Source organism: Cryptomeria japonica, chromosome 2 (assembly GCF_030272615.1).
Source record: "Cryptomeria japonica chromosome 2, Sugi_1.0, whole genome shotgun sequence".
Taxonomy (NCBI): domain Eukaryota; kingdom Viridiplantae; phylum Streptophyta; class Pinopsida; order Cupressales; family Cupressaceae; genus Cryptomeria; species Cryptomeria japonica.
The window spans coordinates 182513639-182530968 of record NC_081406.1 but is presented as its reverse complement, the minus strand read 5'-3'; positions in this window follow the sequence as shown (position 1 = coordinate 182530968).

Genomic DNA, 17330 nt, shown 5'->3' with positions numbered 1-17330 from the left:
ATACAATCTCAATAAGACAAGGAATCAAAGAGATGAACCATAAACTTACCTCATTTAGCATTCTTGGCAAGATTTGATGAAGAGCCGAACCTGTAGCTCAAGAAATCCTTCTCCAAAATATTTTCCCCAAAAATGCCCTCCAAAATTTCCCCAAAAATCTCCATCCCTTTCCCGTGAACTCACAGGCATCAAAATAGAAAAAAAATATGCAACCTAATCTTTTTAGGTTTTCCCCAAATTTTTTTCTAATAATTATTTAATATTAAAATAAAAGCATTTTTTTTTTCTTCTTCTGATTAGAAAAATAAAAAATGCTTTCTCTCCCTTATGTAATTTATAATTTTTCAAATAAACACAACTTAACATTTAAATTTCAAAATATTATGAGGGTAATATATATATATATATATATATATATATATATATATATATAAAATTAAAATAAAATCCCAAATTCATTATCTAAAAAAAAAACTATATCCAACATAATTTAAACTCGCTTTTCCAATTAAAATTGATTTTCTTAAATAATTAAAATCAACCTTTCTATTTTTTAAAGGCAAAGAGATTAAATTAATTCTATTTCAAATTAATTTAAATCTTTCATTTCCAAAAGCATAACTAAATAAATTAATCAATTAAAATTAACCATTTAATTGAACTTGCTACCAATTTGAATTGAGCAATTCTAATTAACAATTAATCGCATAAAGGAAACCTATTTAATTTAGTCCCTTAATTACAATGCACAAACACACATTTAATAAAATTAAATACTAAGGATGATTACTCCATTTAACCACACACAAAAACACACAACCCAAGAAAGCCGAATAGATAGACGACTCACATACCCAACCAAAGAGATACTGATGGACAAATGACAACACTCACTTGAGCACGACTAGGGTCAAATGAGGGTCTCTCGACCACCTAATCCAATTTCTAAGGGTTAATGAGGAGCACTCAAACCTGTGAACCCAAGTGGAGTCGAACCTCGCACCCATGCGGTACTGTACCTGCAATCTTCTGCAACCAAGAATCATATATGCAGACATATATATATAATGAAAGCATTAGCCCAAGATTAATAACACAAATCGGAAGGAATAATAACTTACATACGAATTGATGTGAAAATCACATTAACAGGTAGGCACAAGAATTAAAACATCTGACTATAACATGATTACATGATAAATTAACCAAGGTCAAACCGAGATTAGAATCTGATTAGGACAGGGGTACTACAGTATGTATGTATATACATATACATATATATACAATTACATATATATACATACACATATATACATACACATATATACATATATATACATATACATATATATATACATATATATACATATACACACACATATTCATATATATGTATACATATGTATATATATATATGTATATGTGTGTGTGTGTGGACATATATATACACACACATATATACATATATATACAGATATACATATATACATCTATACATGTATATATACATACATATACATACATACATATACATACATATATATATATATATACATATATACATACATATACATATACATATATACATATACAAATATACACACATACACACACATATATATACATATATACATATATACATGCATATACGTATACATATACATATACGTATACATATACATATACATATACATATACGTATATGTATATGTATACGTATATGTATATGTATATATATGTATATATATATATATTCATATATGTATGTATGTATGTATGTATGTATGTATATGTATGTATATATACATATATGTATGGGCTATCCCACATTAATGGTTCCCACTTTTGCCAATGAAGAAAATTGGCAGAGGTTGAGAATTTTATTTTTTGGGGGGTTCGAATGAACTAGGGGTGTTCGAGCTAACCCCCCCTCAGGGTTCAATTGAACCCACCATCGGACACGGGTTTGATTGAACCCCAAGTGGGTTTGTGGGTTCGATCGAACCTTTTAAAATATTTATTTTTAATGGGTTCGATCAAACCCCTTTTTAAATTGTGTTTTTAAAACTTCTATAAAAAACGAAATCGATAGTTAAACTGTCATTTTCAAATTTGTATTTTTCTGTGTCCGAGGGGGTTAGAGTGAACCCAATTTCACCACCACGTCACCGTGCCCTATCTGCAGCAGCCAGTGTGTCTCACCTTTGAACTTTCGACCTACATTATTTCAAGTGCACAAAATAACCTTTTTTGTTGTTTAATAATGTCTTTTTTTTATTAAATGTATTTAAAAATGAATAAATAATTTGTTTGTTAATTTATTTTTTTAATTAAATAATTGTATATTTATTGTTTTTCGACATTTTAGAAAAACATTTGAAAATTTAATGTCAATTTGTTTTTAAAATTAAATAATTGTAAATGTATTTTTTTTCAACTTTTTAAAAAAATGTTATGAAAAACCTAGAAAACTAAGGTAGTAAATTAGAACTTAGAAAAAAATTAGCAAAAAAAATAAAATAGAAAAATATTACAAATCTAAATATAATAAATTAAAACATTAGAAAAATTAATAAATTTAAATTTAAAAAAATATTATAAAACTTAGATAACAAATTTAAACAAATTAGACAAAAGAAATCCTCTATAATGTGACCCCTGTTCATCCTATTACACACACAACACGACCCTTTAGGACCCCTTAAGACCACATATGCCCCTGATGACACTATATGTCCCCTTAGGACCCTTTAGGACCGTACGTGTCCCCTTATAAAAGCTTAGTGTGTACGACATACCCCTTAGTCCATTACATAGTGTCCTAAGGGGTCATGCATGTGTTAACAAATGTGTGACCCCTTAGGACCACATATGACCCTTTATAACATCCTAGTGTGTACAACATACCCTTTAGGATCACATAGTGTCCTAAGGGGTCGTATGTGATCCTAAGGGGTTAGGCATGTGTTCCAACACATGTGTGACCCCTTAGAACCGCATATGACCCCTTATAAAATCCTAGTGTGAACGACATACCCCTTAGTCTATCACATAGTGTCCTAAGGGGTCACACATGCGTTAACACATGTGTGACCCCTTAGGACCACATATGACCTCTTATAACATCCTATTGTATACAACATGTACCCCTCAGGATCACATAGTGTCCTAGAAGGGGTCATATGTGGTTATAAGGGGTCGTGCATGTGTGTTCTAACACTGTACATGTGTGACCCCTTAGGACCACATATGACCCCTTATAACATCCTAGTGTCTACGGCATACAATCCCTTAAGATCACATGTACAGTGTCCTAAGGGGTTGTATATGTGGTTCTAAAGGGTCATGCATGTGCTCTAACACATGCGTGACCCCTTATAGGATCCTAGTGTACATACGACATTCCCCTTAGGATCACATAGTGTCCTACGGGGTCATATGTCATCCTAATAGGTCACGCATGTGTTCTAACACATGCATGATCCCTTAGGACCACATATGACCCCTTATAACATCCTATTATACATACAACCTTCCCCTTAGGATCACATAGTGTCCTAAGGAGTCATATGTGGTCCTAAGAGGTCACACGTGTGTTCTAGCACATGTCTGACTCCTTAGGACCACATATGACCCCTTATAATATCCTAGTGTACATACTACATTCCCCTTAGGATCATAGAGTGTCCTAAGGGGTCATATGTGGTCCCAAGAGGTCACACGTGTGTTCTAACACATGTGTGACCCCTTAGAACCACATATGACCCCTTATAAAATCCTAGTGTGTACAACATATTGGTCCCTTAATATCATATACATTAGTGTCCTAAGGGTTCAAGAATATGTGCTCCTAAGGGGTCATGTATGTGTTCTAACACATGCGTGACCCCTTAGAACCACATATGACCCCTTATAAAATCCTAGTGTGCATGACATATTACCCCTTAGTCCATCACATAGTGTCCTAGAAGGGGTCATATGTGGTCATAAGGGGTCATGCACATGTGTGTTCTAACACTATACATGTGTGACCCCTTAGGACCATATATGACCCCTTATAACATCCTAGTGTCTACGACATACGATCCCTTAAGATCACATGTACAATGTCCTAAGGGGTTGAATATGTGGTCCTAAAGGGTCACACATGTGTTCTAGCACATGCGTGACCCCCTTAAGATCATATATGACCCCTTATAACATCTTAGTGTACATACGACATTCCCGTTAGGATCACATAGTGTCCTAAGGGGTCATATGTGGTCCTAAGAGGTCACACATGTGTTCTAACATATGCGTGACCCCTTAGGACCACATTTGACCCCTTATAACATCCTAGTGTACATACAACATTCCCCTTAGGATCCTAAGGGGTCATATGTGGTCCTAAAAGGTCACGTGTGGGTTCTAACACACATGCGTGACACCTTAGGACCACATATGACCCCTTATTAAATCCTAGTGTGTATGACATATTGGTCCCTTAAGATCACATACATTAGTGTCCTGAGGGGTCAATAATATGTGCTCCTAAGGGGTCATGCATGTGTTCTAACACATGGGTGGCCCCTTAGAACTGCATATGACTCCTTATAAAATCCTAGTGTGAACGACATACCCCTTAGTCCATCACATAGTGTCCTAGAAGGGGTCATATATGGTCATAAGGGGTCATGCATGTATCTATCTTAGTAAAACTGTACAAAGATGTGTCTATGCAAGCTGAGTGATAATGATGATTAATGCTATATATGATATCTATCTATATTATACAAGGAGTTAGTCATAATTACCAAATAAAAACCTTGATTGTGATGATTGATGTTTTGTGGGGATTGGTAGGTGCAAGATTGAGTCATGATAATTGATATGGAGTTCAATAACAAACAATGTCAAAATTTTTAGAGAAGTTACATCCCATTTTGTATCAATGCCCATGTTTTAGTGAACAAAAAAAATAATTTTGATATACACAAAGATATTTATACATTACAACAAAATATAGGTCTATTTGTTTTTGTTATTGACTTACAAAAATTATATATCATGTTCTTGAATTTTTGATGTATTTGATTTAAATGACAAATTTATATATGTTTAAATTAGTAAAGTTGTATGTATATATCTTTAATGATCTCTCTCTCTCTCTCTCTCTGAAATTAATGTTAGATCTCTCTCTAGATGTCATGATTTAAATGATCTCCCTCTCTCTCTCAAATTAATGTTTTAATAATTTATAATGTATGTATGCGATCTATATAGATAAATTTATATATGTTTTAATTTATTACATGATGTATATATATCTTTAATGATCTCTTTCTCTCTTTGAAATTAATGTTATCTCTCTCTCTCTCTCATGAAATGAAATGATCTCCCTCTCTCTCTCATTAATATTTTAATAATTTAAAATGTACATGTATATATATCTATTAATTAAGCAAGAACTTCACATGTGTACATTTTAATTTTTAATGAGCTCAAGATTAATGATCTCTCTCTCTCTAACTGATTTTAATGTTTAATGTTTTAAATTGAATGCACTTCATTTGTGTGTGCTTACGTATTTATTTTAACTTTATGACCTAACTAGATAGATGGCATCCAAGGATCCACCTGCAAAGGCTCCTAATCAGGAGCCACACATTGATGATGTAGATCCTCCACACTAGGATCCACCATTGCCTGATATTGCTACCATTTTCCAGTACAGTGATCGTGAGCTACATAGGTTGAGGGTCACATTAGATGACCTCTGTACTAATGGCATGTACAAGAGTAATGCAAATCCATTTTTGATAGTTTGCAGACATTGAGGGACTGCTTAGTTTCTAACACCTCATTCTCACCTGAGGTTATAGATGATATTTATAGACAGTTGAGGAGTGAGGTGAGGGGTCATGATTCTTTTGTTGATGTGGTGAGGGTGGTCTCGAAGGAGACCATCAAGGAGAGATGTTTTCCACAGTATCAGAAGAAGAGTAAGGTGAAAGGATATCAGGTCACGAGATGTATCAATACATAGGTTGCATCGTTGATTTAGCCATGCTTCTTAGTTGCCCATGGTCATTATCCTAATAAAAACCAAATACCATTATACTTTGTACAATAGGTATTTGCTGAGGTTCATTGTTAGATGAAACTAAACTACCTTGATATTCCAGCATATTATGGACAAGGGAGGGGTAGGATTGCTGATAGGGATGCATATCATAGACATGATAGAGCTCCGCCTAGACACAAGGACCTTGTTAGCGAGAGATTTTTTGCAGTAGTCCCAACCCTCACCCCCATAGCGAATCACATTGTGATTTCTTCTCAGAGAGAAGTAATTGATAGGATTGGATAGATTGCATCAGCAACAACCACCATATCATCTGACAGGGTGGGCAGATATATGATGAGATGACCATGTTTGAGATCATCCACATATCATGCATCTTCTAGTAATGGGGTGACTTCATATTTAGATGATCAGTATATTGTTGCTGACATCCCCTCCCCAAATGAGGTAGCAACTATAGCAGGAGGTGGTAGACATGTACAGATGTCACAGTATTTAGCCGAGGACTTGCTACATTCTTACCGTTTTATTTCATCTCGACTTGGGATACCATTGGCTGCTATTAAAGAGGATATTTTCAGAGACGGGCAGGATACCGCTGCATCGATGCATACCTCAAGGCAGTAACAACATTCTCATCACTCTACGCATGCTCTGGGCACTGACCCACCTACAGATCACTCTGTTGCTGCAAAGGAGGAGATACGAGTTGATCAAGTCCATATCACAGATGAGGGCTTGGATTCATTTTAGGAGCACCTGCGAGGTTTGAACCATACTAGGTTTATAGATATGCTACTATACTCAAACACTTCATCCATGATGCCTAGTCATCTAGTTAGCCCTTTACACTCCTCAATCATACGCACATCTAGAGAGAAATATGCAAACACAAGTTATGTGGTTGATATGATCACAAGACATGATTAGACTATACAACCTACTCTTGATACACAGGTATGTACATGTGCGCTTAAATTTTTACAAGATGTATATGTTGTAATGTACGATAAATCTATATATAGATCATTTCATAAATAATATATGTTAATTTGTATCATTTAAATTGATCTTGGACTAATCCTTAAATACATACATATATATGTATATGTATAACAGTTAGCTCATGTCACTCCTAGCTTGAGCTCTGAGTGTGTGCGTAGGAGAGATTCTTTCGATGCTACACACGCTGTTAGTGGACATGTTAGTTATGATTATTTGTATATATGTACATGTATGTATGTGCATTACAATTTATATTTAAATTTAAATTTAACTAGTCGGATTTGATTATTTTTAAAAATATGCACATATGTATATATGTGTCTAGAGATCTATATTTAATTTTTAAACAAATTCTACTTTTGCAGGGGTCTATTGGACATCCAGACTCTCACTAGGACTCTCTCTCAGATCGTTGTTTTGTTCGTGGCCGACATGGTGCATGTTGATTTGCTAGACTTTATATCTCATTTGTTTATCTTTTTATATACATATAAATTTTAGACTTTCATATTATATATTTCATGCATGTATGTTAGATTATGTACTTTATATAGTTTGTGTTTGATCTTGGATTATATATATCATGTGCATGTATGGTTAGATTATACTTTATATATGTATAGTTTGTACATTTGACCCTGGATTATATATCGCATCATTTGTATTCAGATTATATATGATCATGCACACATGTTAGATTACTTACACACTTTATATATATGATCATGCACATGTTCTCTAAAACTTTCAAATTTATATATATCTGTGATTGAATTTGTGTACATGTATATAGATTAAAAAAAGATTGATATGTTTATAATTTAAATTTTAAATTTTAAATTTTACTACATGTAACATGTATATGTAGATATGCATTAATTTAAAAGAATTTGTGAACAACATATCCACTCCACTGTGCAAGCCATGAACAATCTAAAAATCACACTTGTTCATATCAAATAAACAAACTCAAGTTAATGAACATATTCAATAATTTAAATTCTAGGTATACTAAATAGTTCACACCATGTACTTCTAGGTACATACTAATTAGTTCATAACACATCACTTAGTGGTTCAGACTGCTCTTCAATTATTACACACATGTCCTAATTTAATATTAAATTTACACATACATTCTAATTTAATATGCATTTTTAATTAAATTTAAACAGGTGCATTTTTAATTAAATAATTACATGTCCTAATTTACTTTACATACATGCTAAATTATTTTAACAACTTACAAATTACATATGCATACATGCATTTAGAATTATATAGACTATACATCCTTATAAAGTGCATACATCAGGTCTTAACAAATTTTCAACTTATCCACATGTATCCCAATTTACTTTACATACATGCACTTAAGTATTATTTAACATACATACATTAACTTCATACATCCTAATTTAATATAATTGAAAATTTCATATTTAACTAAACAATATATGGTCCACACAAGCCATATATATATATATCAAATATTGAATTCAAACACTTTAATGTACATAAATAATAATTTATCCAAGTTTCAAAACAAGTTAAGTTCTAATTTATCAAGTATTAATTCAATTCATGGGTTGAACCACATGTACTTTGGTTTATTAAATAGTTCATACCACATCAAGTGGTTCAGACCACTCTTCAATAACACTTAATATTATCTCATGATCTTCACTATCTAGTCTCCACTTTAGAGACCGCCCATGATGTGGAACTGTATGAAGAATTAGGCCAACAACAATGACCAAGTGGCTATACCTATATACCTTGTTGTCAATTTGGTATTAATTGAAATGAATCCCATGTTGAACAATTTTAACTTGTTTGAAATATGTCCCTTGCACTACAACTGAGCCTGCATGTACATGTATATAAGAAACGAGAAATTAAAAATTTGCACATAAGCGAGCTATGTACATATAAAAATGAAAACATGTGCAGATGTGTGCATGTTTAAAATAAATTTATTTAAAATAATTTAAACGTAGATTGAATCAATTCAAACCTATGGGAAAGGACATTCCATCGCTCATTTCAGATTTTGTTAACTTCTTTCTCTCTTTTGTGCAACACAATAAATAATAACAAACACCTTCTATATTTCCATCTTCTACTATGACTACAAAAATATCTATTGCAATTTGAAACAAGTTAAATAAATTTTTAAAAAATCATGTACTCGATTTAAAACTTATATATAAATTATTTATATGTACGCAAATTTTTTTAAGGAAATATATATATATATATATATATATATATATATATATATATATATATATATATATATATATATATATATATATATATCTATATATATATATATATATATATATATATATATATATATATATATATATATATATATATATAATTTAAATATATGTGTACGTCATATACCTTTTTTAATCAATCCTGAAATATGATCATAATCACCAAAAATCAAAGGAATGTCTTCAAAGATTTCATCCTCATTTGAATCCTCATATGTGTTAGAAATATCTAGTGGCACCAATTTCCATTCACTAACATATCCAAGCTCTTGGTTTTTGTAATCAACATAGTTTTCCAAAATGCAATCAGAACAAAAACATGAATAATCCCTAGTGTACAATGTCCATGCGCAATTATCTGTACTTGTGACATAATGCAAAGATCTCATCCTCTCCACGCTCTTGCATCCATGCATTGATCTTCTATCCACATCTGCAAAACGTACATGTGTACACGAACATACATGTAGATCAAGTTGTTAAATTAAAACATTTGAACTATATAATTTATTTGATGCTTTCTTAGAGCACGTTTGATACAAGCTCCTGCACCATCATATTTACCCTTTCGATGACCACTCTAAAAAAAAACTCCAAACATGTGGTATTTTGTCATTTCGATGATATATACATAGTACATAAAATGGCCTCAAAGATTTGAATTGTGCCGCACATCCATCAGACCAAACAAAATGTTTATCTATTTTTATGCCTCTTTCAAATATTCAAAAAACTTCTTAAAGCATTGTTGTACAAAAAGTGTGTCATGCTCCTTATCATCACTGATATAGAAGTGGTACTCTTTCTTAATGACACAATTTTCAAATGTACTATCAACACCATCCAAATCCATCTGTGCATGTCGATAACACAAATGCACCATAATAGTGATTTGGTTTGAAAAGTAATACTATGATTGAATCTCTTTTTGATGTGCAAAAAAGTTATTTTCTGTGAAGTCCACTACGGATAGAATAGTTCCAAGTGGGAAAGTGTCTCTTAATCTTTTAAATTGTTCTTCTTGCCACTTGGCAAAAAAACCATGGCATATATATGGTTTTTTCAACTTACAAAAAGTTTCCACAAATGTTCCAATAGGTATTTCCTCTTCTACATAATCTAACCTTGTATATTCCTTTCCAAATTTTGTTTCAAATTTTTTGTACTTGTAACTATTACAATTTACCATCTTCCTCATGTTGGTATCTTCATCTCTCAAAGGCAATTTAGCCAACACCCCGCATGTTCCACAAATTCCTTTTATGCAATTTATTTGACTGGTTGCATTATCATCTGATTTATCGCATAAGATGGATGCTATGAATTGACTTGTTCGTTTAGGAGGAGCTTTTTCATAACCATCACTATCTTCTCTAATATTTCAAAACACCTAATAGTATAGATCAAATTCAGTGTGATAATGGCAACAAAAAGTTTCAAAGACTTTGTTTACCCTGACATAATATGGCCTTAACCATTCAAACATGGTTTGTCCAATCTTTATTTGAAGGTTTGTTTTAGTAAACAACACATACAATTCATGTTTTGTTGTGTCTAACCAATGTTTTACATGGAGGTCATAACGATCAAGGCCAATCCTTTGCTTGATAACATCTCTACTATTTGATGAAGGACGAGTATTATCATTCCAAAAACTTGTCACGAAGTTCCTAACAACATCTTCAATTCCATCAGAACGAGGAGCTCTACACATAATTGCCCAATTCCCTTCTGAGGTAGTATCATCCAAACTCTTTCTCCTTTTAACATATTTTGATATTGTCCTTCTACTAAAACCAAACTCAGATGACAGTGAAGAGATTTGTCTTTTTTGAGGCAATCTTTCATTTACTAAAGATGTCAACATCACTCTTCTTGAAATGGTCTTATTTACTGTTCGAGAGTTTTTACTAATGTTCACCAAACCTTTCTTAACATTATCAACAATAGATTTTTTAGTTGAGAATTTTATTCTCTTTTGACTTGTTGTATCTATACCCAACAATTTCAATGGATCTATTAAGTCTTTACGAGTAAGTACAGTTGATCACAATTAAGCTTTCTTTAGTGTAGTATGAAGATTGTAGGAATGAGACATTATTTCTTTTGCACTTTTATTAATTGACCTCCTTTTAGTATGTCTAGGTTCTTCATTGAGATGTTTCAACTCATCCACATCCATTTGAAGTAAATGATCTAAAGTTTTATAAGAAATATTTCTCTTCACCCATTTAGCTAGATCCACAATATGCTCATCCATATCAGTGGTAGTAGGTAAGGACCCTGACCCCTCTCCTTCAACCTCCATTGGTTCAACTTGGGCAAGCTCCTTCCTTTGTTCATCAAATATATTGTGTTCTTCAACATGTTTATTTGCCTCGACTCCCACTTCAGAACTCCATTCTTCTCGAGCCCATTCTGCACATAATTTAAGATGATAGAGAATATTTTTAATGCAATGAAATTCCAAGTTTAATTTGAAATCAAATTTTCAAGACATTTAGTAAGACCTAAAAATTATGTCATAACAGGTGCACTATTATGTCATATTTAAGACCTATTATTGCATAATAGACCTCCTAATGTCACATGTAATAGGTCCTAATATGATCTGCATAATATAGGTCTTAAGGGGACTCTTGAGTATAATGTGAAAAGTTTTTGCATACGTAAAGTCATATAAATAGAACCTATTATGACATAATAGGTCCAAAATTTATGTCACATTTAAGACCTATAATCACATAATAAGTCCTAATATTTAAATGGTAGGACAAGAAAAGCCATCAAATAACTTCACAATCACATTAGAAGCATCATAGATTGGCTTATGCAATCGTAAAGTAAAAAGATACTCTTCAGTTATGACATTAACTATGCAAGAGGGATCAATCAGGGCACCATGGAAACAGATATCCTTAACCTTTGCTAATATGTATAAAGGGCCATCGGGTGCACTAATGGTCTCACTAGGGTCAAATGCAATACAAAAATCCTTAGGTGTATCTTGTGTTTCTACCATATTAACCAAGTTTGGAGCCATAGAGGTGAATTCTTCAGAAGTGAGAGAATTAGGCATAATCTCAATAATGTTAGAGGTATGAGATGGCAAGGGATCAGTGAAAATATTAAGATTTTTATTAGGAGGAGCTACTAATTTATTCCCTTTATCATTCACACCTGCCATAGATATAGTATTGTTATCAATGAAGTCTTGAACCTTATTTTTCAATGCAAAACATTTCTTTGCATCATGACTAGGTTGACGATGAAATTGGCAAAAGGAATTGTTATCAAAATAAGGAGATGCAAGTTAGGAAGGATCAAGGGTCAGTGCAAGAAGTTGAGTCCACTTTTTGGTCAAAAAGTGGAAGTGTTTCCTTGATTTTTTAGGTTTTGCCACATTTGAGCTGAAAATTAGAAGAACTTAGAAATTGAATATTGAAAAAAGTCACTAATACAAAATATAGTACTTGGATTATAGTTTCCAAAATTGTAATTTATTTTAATACATAGATAATATAAATTAACTTCAGAAGGGATTTCTAGAAACCACTTTTTAAAAATCCCTGTTTCAGGACCATACCATGCACATGTACGACCCACACTTTTTGACACAAATAAAAGTTTATTTTCAAACCCTCTTGGTAAATGATTTGTAACACACTAAATATTGATGAGAATATTTTTTGTATTTTTTTTGTGAATATTTTATTTTTTATTATTTTTCTGTTGGCCCTAATTGTTGATTTAAAAACTCGTTGTGTACGTCCCACAAAATTTTACCTAAACTTATCATTTTTTGAAATTTGTTTTTTAAATTGAAAATAATTTGGTGTAGATTCATGAAATATAATTTTTTTTTCAAAATACATCAAAACAAAAAAGTTATTAAATAGGCAAGATGGACTAATATTTCAAGTTAATGGACCAAATTTAGTTCAAATTAATTAAAAAATAGAAAAAAAATCAAATCTTAAAAAAATTATATATTTGGAATCTACATAGTGTAATCTAAAATGGGTTTTAATTTTTTAAAAAAATTCTATGATAATGGGCATCAAACATATGCCATAAGTCAAAATCTCACCATGTCATTGATACAACCTTGTACTTGTAGGTCCAAGGCTAAGGGTTGGGCATTCCATGCCTTTCTCGAACTAAAACCCGATGCATATGGTAGGCTCCATTTTCAAAATTTAAGAAATGGGACCCCGTTATTTTTTTGGCTTAAATAACGGGGCCCCGTTATGGTCTGGGGCTCGTTAACAATGGGGCCCCATTTTTTATTTTTTCCTCGGGTCCCCGAAGCATAACGAGGCCTCACTCCTAGTGGAACACTTTCCAATGCATGCACTTCCCCCAAAGTGGGACTCAACTTTGTGCACTTACCCTCAATTTGTTTTATAGGAGGAACTTTGATAACATTTCTATGCAACAAATGAGACATAATACTATGTAAAGAAACATTCAAAGGAGTAAGCTGCCTTTCTCTTTGAAAAAAATTATCAATAGTTCAGACACACCTATTGTAGCATTCACATGGTTGTTGTTGATTGGATCATTGAATTTGATGAATCTTTTTGTTGGTTTGAACTTTGCAAATGGTTGTTGAACACTCTCCCCCTTATCAATCGGAGCCATAGGAGTGGATTGCTCCATTTGACTCACAACCAGTTGATAATTGTGGAGTGTTGTGCACAACTGCGGAAAGGAAGTAAACTTAGACAAAAGAAGCTTTTCCCTAATATCTTTTTGTAAATTAGAAATGAAAATTCTTTGAATATAATTATCAGGTACATGAAAATAAATTTGAGCACACAAATTCTTGTATCTACAAATGAAATCAATCACTTTTTCTTTAACACCTTGTTTACAATGCAGTAAATTAGTCAAAGTGATTTTAGGACCAATGTTGTTTTGAAATTTTTGGATGAAAGCATTTGCTAGTTGTTGAAAAGAAGTGATAGAATAAGAAGACAGAGAGCAATACCATTGTAAGGCCTTATCTCTTAGTGTTCTTGTAAATAGTTTTGCAAGAAATCGTTGATCATAAGCAAAATCAGTACACAAGGTTTGAAATGTTTTGACATGCGTAAGAGGATCACCTTTTCCATTATAGAGTTCCAATTGAGGGATCTCAACATGTTTAGGTGGCATGGATTTAACAATATCAAGAGAAAGTGGGCTCGCAACATCAAAGGTGGGCACACTAAACTTGAATTGACTCATATAAGTAATTTGTTGTTGTAAGGACGACATAGTTTGTGCAAGATTGTTAATTGTCATTTTGGTAGAAGAATTGATGTTAGACATAGGTGATTGAGAAGGTGGTGGGACATTATGAAAATTAAGCATTGGTGATGGTTGGGTAGGAAAAGGGACACTTAAAGGAGGAATAAATTTGTTGAAGGAATTGCCCCCTTGTGTCACATTGATTGGTTGAGGAATAATAGGAACATGCATGGAAGTCATAGGGAATGATGGAGGATTAAATGAAGAAGACGGATTACCCCCATGACCTATGGTTGTAGGAATGACATTTTGAGTTGAAGTAGCCATGATGTTGGATGTGAAAGTAGTAATACTAGTCATAGGATTAGTCAAAGGAATAGAAGGATCGACTTGTGTTGAAGGTTGTGAGTAACCTAGGGTTTGAGCACAACTCTTGATAGGCATGACATTAGAATCAACAATATGTGCAATACCATGCAATATATCAATTCCATTCTTATCACTTTGAAGCATGTGCTTAAGACCTTCAATCAATAGAAGAGCTTCACTATTAGGGTATTCTTGGGACATCCATTGTTGAAAGATGTCAAATTGATTGTCCAATCTAAAAAGTTGATCTAAAGAAACCCTAGTTAAAGCTTCTTCTCCATCATGAGATCCATCAATAGGACATGATTAGGATGGGAAGAATTAGTATGATCCTAATTAAAGAAGTCACCCAAATTAGGCTCCATATCCTCGATAATCAAACCTTGGGATTCCTTAATTCTAATGCTTCATCTAATGGGGATAGGATATGTAGGACTAACAGTGGTAAAACTCATGCACTAGAGGGAAATTTTTGAATTTTGAATTGTAGAACAAAGCTTACAAAATTGAGTAATGCAAAATTCAAGAAAATAATGATTACACAATTTGAACTTTGTTGGGGGAAGAGGATAAAACAATTTCCAAAAATGAAAGGAAATTGGAATTTTAAACTTAGGGCCAAGGGAATATCACTTAATTTTAAAATCAAAATTTTTAAAATTAGGGCAGACAATAATTAACTTCTTAATTTAAAAAAATTTCTTGAAATTTGAAATGTTGAATTTTGAAGGTATTTCCGATTCTATAGGGTTCAAAAATCGATAAAATCAACCAATCTTCCGGATTTAGGCTAGTAGATACAGTCATAACAGTCTCCTGAAATTTCGAGAAAAAAGTCGAGGACTGTGGCGAGAACGCACATGGTCCAACCAAGATACTAGGTTCCCTCTTTTCTTAAAGGAGATCCACAAGAAATCTCAAGATACTAGGATCCCACTTTTCTTAAGGGACACAAATGATGCCAAGTCCTCTCTTTTCTATAGGGATACTCATAGAAAAGGATGCTTCTCTTGTAGTGAATCATCTCTGAGAAAAATTATAATTCAAGAAGACAAAAGATGTCTTACCTCTATTACCTCCAACCTCCAATTGAACCCCTTAGATCTTAATCATCAAATACAAAAAATAATGACTCTACAAGAATCATTAGCAAATCATGAAAGTGCTTGTACATAAGGATGTCAAGCTCATTTAATAACGTATTCAACAAAAAAAAATATTTGAGATAACCATTCTTTTTTTAATGTCATAGATGAGGAAATATTACATAAGCCTTGAGAACTAATTTACCTTTTACACCTTATAATGCCACTTCAACTCATAACTTTGAAAAATATCTTATATCTCAACAAAAATTATCTACTTTACTAAATAACCAAAATACCCTTTTTTTTTAAAGATTAAAAGTTAACACTTATTGATGGAAAATAATTATCAAAATCTTTCGTAAACTCAAAGTTCCTTCATACATATCTTATAAATTTGTTTACCTTCCATCTAGAGCGAGTTGAATGAGAATGTGACATTAGTGCTTCATGGAAGACAACGCAAGAAAAATCAAAATTGCAATTCTATAAGTCACATGTATGCAACAATATTAATCATGCTCCTTTTATTAAATGTAAAAGACAAAAGATTGGGATACATATTTCCACACTATAAAATATTTCACTTTCAGGATTGGACTCCAAGTTCATTGAAAATTACTTAAAAAGGCCCAATTACTTGTACGAAACTTGATAGAAGTACTCCCAACTCTCTTAAATGCTCTACAAATTTATGTTTTCTTCAAGTAGCCAAAACATATATAAATGTCTATTTTGATCACTAAATTCAAACGTAAAACTTTACCAAAACTCTTCACTTCCAAAAGCTATCAAAGCAAATAAGAAATTGTGCTTTGTTCAAATATAGCAACTAGCAATGTTTTAATTGTCTTCTCTTTTCATATGTGATTTTCATAGAAAACATAAGAACTTTGAATCTATCTAGCATATGTGGTATCGTGGAATACAATGGATGCAGGATATGTAGTACATCAATTTGAATAAAACTTAAAGAAAACTTTAAAGAAAATACAAATGGTTGATTTAAAGCCATTTTCCCAACTCCTGCCAGGATCTTCTTCCAACATAGCTCCTAAACCAAATTGAATGCCTCCCTATTAATAAATTGCACAAGAGCGACACCTTAATCATTTCACAGGTCCAAAATACTTCATCCCACTATAGGGACCTTTTGCCAACACTTCTCCACTATAATATCTCAGCTAAGTCCCTTTTGACTCTAATAGCAAATGAAATAAGAGCAATTAAAATCTAAACCATCATTGTTACTAAAAAATAAAACATAAATATTCAAACTTGAATTCT